We start from the raw sequence: 7,398 nt of genomic DNA, 5'->3' as shown, positions 1-7,398 counted from the left end.
GTATTAACTCATAATGCCACCATTCTTAGCCACTATTAACATTTGATGTGTACATATCCTTCATTCTTTTTCTATTTATGTTTTTGTTTGTTTGTTTTTGTTTGTTTGTTTTGAGAAGGAGTCTTGCTCTCTCGCCCAGGCTGGAGGGCAGTGGCGCGATCTCGGCTCACTGCAAGCTCCGCCTCCCGGGTTCAAGCCATTCTCCCACCTCAGCCTCCCAAATAGCTGGGACTATAGGCGCCCACCACCACGCCCGGCTAATTTTTTGTATTTTTAGTAGAGACTGGGTTTCACTGTGTTAGCCAGGATGGATGTGGATTGTTGTATAAAAGTGGGATTGTACTCTATCAGCTTTTGTAAAGCCTGTTTTTTTACTTATGATTTTCAGGTATCACTGAAATCTTATATGACAACTTTTTTTTTTTTGAGACAGTGACACAATCTTGGCTCACTGCAACCTCCACCTCCCGGGTTCAAGCAATTCTACTGCCCCAGCCTCATGAGTAGCTGGGATTACCAGCTGTCACCACCATGCCCAGCTAATTTTTGTATTTTAAGTAAACACCGGGTTTTACCATGTTGGCCAGGCTGGTCTGGAACTTCTGACTTCAAGTGATCCACCTGCCTCGGCCTCCCAAAGTGCTGACAGCCAATGCACCCAGCCCTTATATGAAAACATTGTTAATAATTTTATAGAGTCCTATCAAGGAGAACGATCATGATCTATTTAATATATCTACTATTGTTACAAATTTTGGTTACTTCCAATGTTTTATATTGGAAATACTTCTTCAATGAGTATTCTTGTTAACTCTTTAAATCCTCTTTGAGTATTTCTTGTGGGGTTTTTGAGTTAAAGCCTAGGTAAAACAGTTTAAATATTTTAATACTGTGAATTTCTGTGAGAGAAGGCTTAATATGTTCAAACTTTGATAAGACAACTTCAATACAGTGAGACTTTAAAATCATATTCTCACCCATAAGACAGATTCCAAAGAAGAGACCCAGATATCTCATATACCTACTGGGATTATTGTGCTGTTTGAGAATGAGCTGCTTATGCAGCATTTCACTAAAGTGTATTATAACTGTAATAAGCAGGTTGTCCATTAGATCTAAGAATCTGAACAAATTGGTGACATGGTCTCTACAGCAATGAGTCAGATGCTGTTAGAATCTGGCCGGGCGCAGTGGCTCATGCCTGTAATCCCAGCACTTTGGGAGGCCAAGGCAGGCGGATCACCTGGGGTCAGGAGCTTGAGAGCAGCCTGGCCAACATGGCAAAATCCCATCTCTACTAAAAATACAAAAAAAAATTAGCCAGGCGTGGTGGTCGGCAACTGTTATCCCAGCTACTTGGGAGGCTGAGACACAAGAATCGCTTGAACCTGGGCGGCAGAGGTTGGCAGTGAGCCGAGATCATGCCACTGCACTCCAACTTGCGTGATAGAGTCAGACTCTGTCTCAATAAAAAGAAAAAAAAAAAGTATCTGTGAACACTCCACAGAATGATCCTGCAAAATGGGCCAGTCTCATGCAAAGGGACATTTTCACAATCACTCTCATTGTGTTTCTGGTGTAAGAACCTTAAGCTAAAACCACCTTTTTCTGATGGAATTTTGGTCACGGGCAGTATGAAAATTAAAGGCACAATTCAAAGACAGGGAGCGGTGACTGCATCTGATGGATGATAAGCCAGAGAAAATAGCAGCCAACAACCCTTACACATAGTGTACCTGGCCCTGTGCTAAAATGCTGTGTCCATGTTGCCTCATTTAAGCCTCAGGACAAACTTCTGAGTGAAGTGCCATCATTACTCCTGTTTCTAGCTGAGACAAAAAAAAAAAAAAAAAGGAGAAGTTAAAAGAAATGACCAAGGAAAGTTCTCCGTGTGCGTTAAGTTTTCTATGTGGGATCCCCTGGAGAGTGGGGATCCTGACTTATTTTTCTCAGTCTCCCCTGGCGCTAGCCAGAGTGCTCAATTCATATCACTAAATGATTGTGAAAGGGAAGTAAATGTAGATTTTTGGATTTTTCATTCTATCAGGTGAGCCTGGAGGAATATGCTTCAGCAAGAGGCCACATGCTTTTACCTCACAGATGACAGAGGGATCATGCATGAAGACGGCTACTTCTGGTTGTCTGGTAGAGCTGATGATGTTGCCAATGCATTGGGTCAGAGATTGTGAATGCTGTGGTTATTGCTATTGAGCCTGGGGCTGTGGGAGTCTGGAAAAGACTCTGGACTGCTTCCAATACATAGGAATATCTCTAAAGTTTAGAAAATGCAACCAACCAAAAAAAAAAAAAAAAAACCTCATCCACAATCTCATATTTTGGAGTACATTCGTCTAATCTTCTTTCTTCTTATATGTAACCTTTTTTTTTTTTTTTGGTAGAAGTGAGTTCAGGGAGAAATGCTCTAGCATAACTTGCCTTTTTCACTCAACGATGTAATAGAAATATTTTTCTGTACAATTAAATATAAAAATTCACTTTTTAAATTAGTTTATCATGACCAATAAGTACACAGATCTTACATGAATAGCTCAATGAATGTCTACACACATACACACCCGTGTAACCATCTAGATCAAGATATAGGATACTTTTTGCCTCCTGGGCTCTCTCATGTCCTCATACCTCTGTGCAAGCTGTACTTCTTTCATGAACTTTGGACTGAATTTCTATGCCTAAAGACAGTTTCAGAGACTGAGAAAAGAAGACTAAATTCTAAGGAGCAATAAATTCCAAGGGCAGATGGTGGCAAGTAGATACCATGGGTCATCCTGATTCAGAGCTTGCTGACCACAAAAATCACAGGAATATTGAGAAACAGAAATCAAGATCTAGGCTTTATGGACTCATTGCTATTACATGCCACTGCTCCTGGGACGTGAGTCAAAAAACGTGCTTTCTCACCACTATTCCACTCTGATCCTTGACCCAATTAAACAATCCCAACTAAATTTTGCTCAGGAAGTCTCTCTCCCTTGAACACTCCTTGTTGCAGTAGCAGTGAACGAAGTGCTTGCCTCTGCCTCTAACTGCTATCAATTTTTACTTTCGGCCCCTCCCCCATAAGTAGCCATTATTCTGACTTCTAAAGTGCAGGTCAAATTTGCCTGTTCCCGACCTTTATATAATGGAATCATACAGTTTGCACGCTTTTGTGTCTGTCTTCTCACAAAATAATGCCTGGACAATTCATTTATGTTGTTGTATGGATCAACAGTCCATTCTTTTTCATTGCTATACAGAATTCCATTATATGAATACACGCAGAATTTATCCATTCTTATGTTAATGGTGACTGAGGTTGTTTCCAATTTAAGTAATGCCTCCTTTGCCCAACACCGCTGCACCTGGGAAGTTAGGCATTTTCTCTCACCCTTGGGATTGAGTGTGTGGGTGGTTGAGAGGCCTCGATTCCCAAGACCCCCAAGACCCCCTCGCAGCTCTCATAGGAGGCGTCACAAAAGAGTTTGCACCACTCCAAACAGTCAAAACGGGTCATCCCCCCCACCCCACCCCCGCCTTCTCTGGATTCTAAAGACTATGTAAGAGGAGACATTGGGGACGGAGTTCCCGTGGTTAATTCATTTATCTTAAGTTCCCGTAACCAAACTAGGCCCTCAGTTGAGGCCTTAGATCTTCAAAGTTCTTTCCGCTTGGTACAGTGAGATCAGAATCCCTGAAAAGAAGCTGCTTGCCCTCCCCGGCTTACCATCCTTCAGCACTCAGCAGTGCGGGGATGCGGCTGCCCTATTTCCCGCGTAGAAACAACTGCAGGTGGCGCCGCCCGCTGAAGAGTGCAGAACTGTAGCCCTGAGCCAAGCTGGGGCAAATATGGAAGACGCGGGATGAGAGAGGGTGGGGCGAAAGGACGCTATGAGGATTCCTGGAGGGAGGGGCCAGAGCAGAGGCAGGGAGGGGCCAGAGCAGAGGCGGTGAGTGGCAGGAGGAGGCAAATGTCCCCGCGACCGGGAACTTTATCGGGTTGAAGTTTCCTCTGCCGTCGCCTCCTGCTCGCGAGCATAGCTGAGCCTGGTGTGCGGCCTTTCTGGAAAGCAGGTCGCCACCACCCTCGGCGTAGGACTCCGGCCTGCAAGGAGCCTCGGGGACTCACGCACGGCCGCGCCTGAATCTGGCTACGCATTGCTACTCTGCCGCGCATGCGCAGCTCCGTCCCCTTCAGAGGCGCGCGTGTGCTCGTGGAGGGGGCGCTACCTCCAAAAGGAAAGCCAGAGGCGCTCAGGCCTAGATTGCCTCGCCAACCGCCTGCGCCCTTTCCTACAGACTGGTGCATAGTATTTTTAAAACATCTGCGAGGACGACGTCTTCTCTGCGAGCCTGGGGAAGGGGCAAAACCAGGGGAAGAGGTGAGATGTATCCAGTTAACCAGGTAGAAATTGTACCTCCGGTACTCATCAAGGCTAAATATAAAAGTTGCGTGCTTTTTTTTGTTTGTTTTTTGAGACTGAGTCTCGCTGTTGTCGCCCAGGCTGGAGTGTAATGGCGCAATATCGGCTCACTGCAACCTCTGCCTCCTGGGTTCAAGCGATTCCCCTGCCTCAGCTGCGATTGATTACAGGCGCCCGCCACCACGCCCGGCTTTTTTTTCTTTTTTTTTATTTTTTTTAAGTAGAGACAGGGTTTCACCATGTTGGCCAGGCTGGTCTCTAACTCCAGACCTCAGGTGATCCGCCTGCCTCAGCCTCCCAAAGTGCTGGGATTACAGGAGTGAGCCGCCACACCTGGCCAAAAGTTGTGTGTTTACCAGGGACAACCCTGTGCTTTGAGTTCTCCCTGAGCTGTGACTCTCCTGTTATTACTAATCTGTCTACAGATGAGTAAACTAAGGTTCAGAGAGATTACATGACTTATCCATGTTATACAGTAATCAAGAAGTGGAGCCAGGATTTGAACCCATGAAGTCCCACTCCAAATTCCTTCATATAAGTTTACACGGAAAAAAATTTAGGTAAGATGTCCAGGTGCCTTCTTTCCTGCCTGCTTTAAAAAAAAAAAAAAAAAAAAAATTTTTTAATTGTTTTTGTTTTCATAATTGATAATCGTGTGGGGAATACTGATTCCCCAAGTGGGTCACAAGGAGTTATCCTGAGCAGGAATGCTCTTGCTGTCCCCCTTGCTCCTGTACTCATACAGTCTATCTCTTGAGGACACAGCACCAAGTAAATTTCACCGATTGATTGTTCCTACGTTCTAGAAAATGGCACTCTACACTCACAAGGGGACGTATATAAATTGGCATTTCAACTATGTCTTCAACAGGCCATACCATCGCTCTTTTATGCTGGCCATTTCTGGGTGGTGCAGAATATGATAGATCCAGTGGACTCCATGGTCATGTGCCCACTGCTGTGCCTCCTTTGCAGTAAAATGGGTCCTTGGTCCCACAAGGCCGTGTGGGATCCTGTGCTAGTGGATCTAAAGGTCTTTATGTCCTCAGAAAGTGTTGTGTTTGAGGCCCTGTGGACAGCAAAGGCAAACCCAATATACTATATGGGTCTATTTCTGACTAAATATATAAATCATTGCACTTTCCAAAATGGAAGGGATCCAAGCTAGTCAGCTTGCCACCAAGTGGCTTAGCTGGTGTCTTCAAAGGATAGCACTGTTCAGTTGGTCATTCTTGCTGGAAGGTTAAACATTTGGCAGCAGCAATAGCTAGATTGGCCTTGAAATAGAAGCCCATCTTTACTGCAACCACGTAGAGCCTCTATCGCCGACAATCATGGCTACTCCACCCACGCACCCATTATGCCAACATAGGGGTGGCCAACAACAGGCTGGCTCATGTCCATTGGCTAATTCATTTTGTCAACCTGATCCCTTACTGTCTCTTCCATGGTTTATTCTAATGAGGGTTAACAGAGGTCCATCCACATTCTTCTACTCCAGACCTCCTTGTCCTGATCTTCTCGTCTTTCCCCTCTGATCAGCCAACCACGTCATTCACCACTGTCTATAAGTCCAGACACATTTATACTGAAGCCACTCCTCTTGCCACAGAAAGTAGATCATTAGGAACACTACCGGAAGCTCTGCCCAGTGGGAGGACTTCTTTTCTTCTTACAAGGCAAGCTCAAGAAGTACAGCAGTGCAGCCACCATTTCAGCATGCCCCCACATGCCTAGCCAACTCATCCATGAATCAAGTGTGGGCTTCCTCTTCCACCATCTGCTGCTCATATGGGATCCCCTATCAGCCATGGGGAAGAGCTGAGGGAGGGGCACAGCAGTAGACAGCATGAGAATCCAGGCTTCTGTGCTCCTGCAGTTCACGTATTTCCTTCAGCCCTGCTCAAGTCGTCCTTCCATCTCATGAGGGATTGGTCTTGGAGATGCCTGACCTTCTGACCTAATGAGCATGAGAGAACCCAAATCATGATGAGCAGTTCTGCCACCTGATGTCCCATGGTCAGGGGCTTTGTCTCTATCCAAGCTATGGAAGAATGCCAGGAGTTATTTTATGAAAAGCATAAAGTTCTGTACTGCAGATGGCAGTCTTGTTCTAGAACCCAAGGGGCTTGGGTTTTTATGCTCCCACTTGTTCACCATCTTGAAAACTCTGACATCATAGGATCTCCTAGATCATATGAACCAAGCACAGAGCCACTTCTACCACAGCCTGCACCTGCTGCAGATCAGTTTTCTGCTCTGGGCCAGATCAAAACTGGCAGCCTTGAAGGGAAGCAGAAATCCAAAATGTCTTTAAGATGAGTTTAAAGTTGTGTTGTTCAATACAGTAGCCACTACCCCCATGTGTCTACTGAGCACTTGAAATGTGGCTTGTGACAAATGTTGAAATGATAATACAATTGTGTTCGCAGCCGCCGCCGCGCCGCCGTCGCTCTTCAACGCCAGCGCCGCCTCTCGCTCGCCGAGCTCCAGCCGAAGGAAATGGGGGGGTAAGTAAGGAGGTCTCTGTACCATGGCTTCTACAAAGCAGACTGCCCGCAAATCGACCAGTGGTAAAGCACCCAGGAAGCAACTGGCTACAAAAGCTGATCACTACTGTGCGCCCTCTACTGGACGGGTAAAGAAACCTCATCGTTACAGCCCTGGTCCTGTGGCGCTCCGTGAAATTAGACGTTGTCAGAAGTCCACCGAACTTCTGATTCCCAAACTTCCCTTCCAGCGTCTGGTGCGAGAAATTGCCTAGGACTTTAAAACAGATCTGCACTTCCAGAGCGCAGCTATCGGTGCTTTGCAGGAGGCAAGTGAGGCCTATCTGGTTGGCCTTTTTGAAGACACCAACCTGTGTGCTATCCACATAAACGTGTAACAATTATGCCAAAAGACGTCCAGCTAGCACGCCGCATACGTGGAGAACGTGCTTAAGAATCCACTATGATGGGAAACATTTCATTCT

The 7,398-nt window shown here is 45.8% G+C and overlaps 1 pseudogene; it reads left to right on the top strand.

Annotated features, from left to right (window-relative positions):
• Window positions 1–4,852: 4,852 nt before the first annotated feature.
• On the top strand, window positions 4,853–7,398 carry LOC111538728 (annotated as a pseudogene).

This window comes from Piliocolobus tephrosceles, chromosome 9 (assembly GCF_002776525.5).
Source record: "Piliocolobus tephrosceles isolate RC106 chromosome 9, ASM277652v3, whole genome shotgun sequence".
In the NCBI taxonomy this organism is placed as follows: domain Eukaryota; kingdom Metazoa; phylum Chordata; class Mammalia; order Primates; family Cercopithecidae; genus Piliocolobus; species Piliocolobus tephrosceles.
This window is presented reverse-complemented; position numbering and strand designations above follow the sequence as displayed.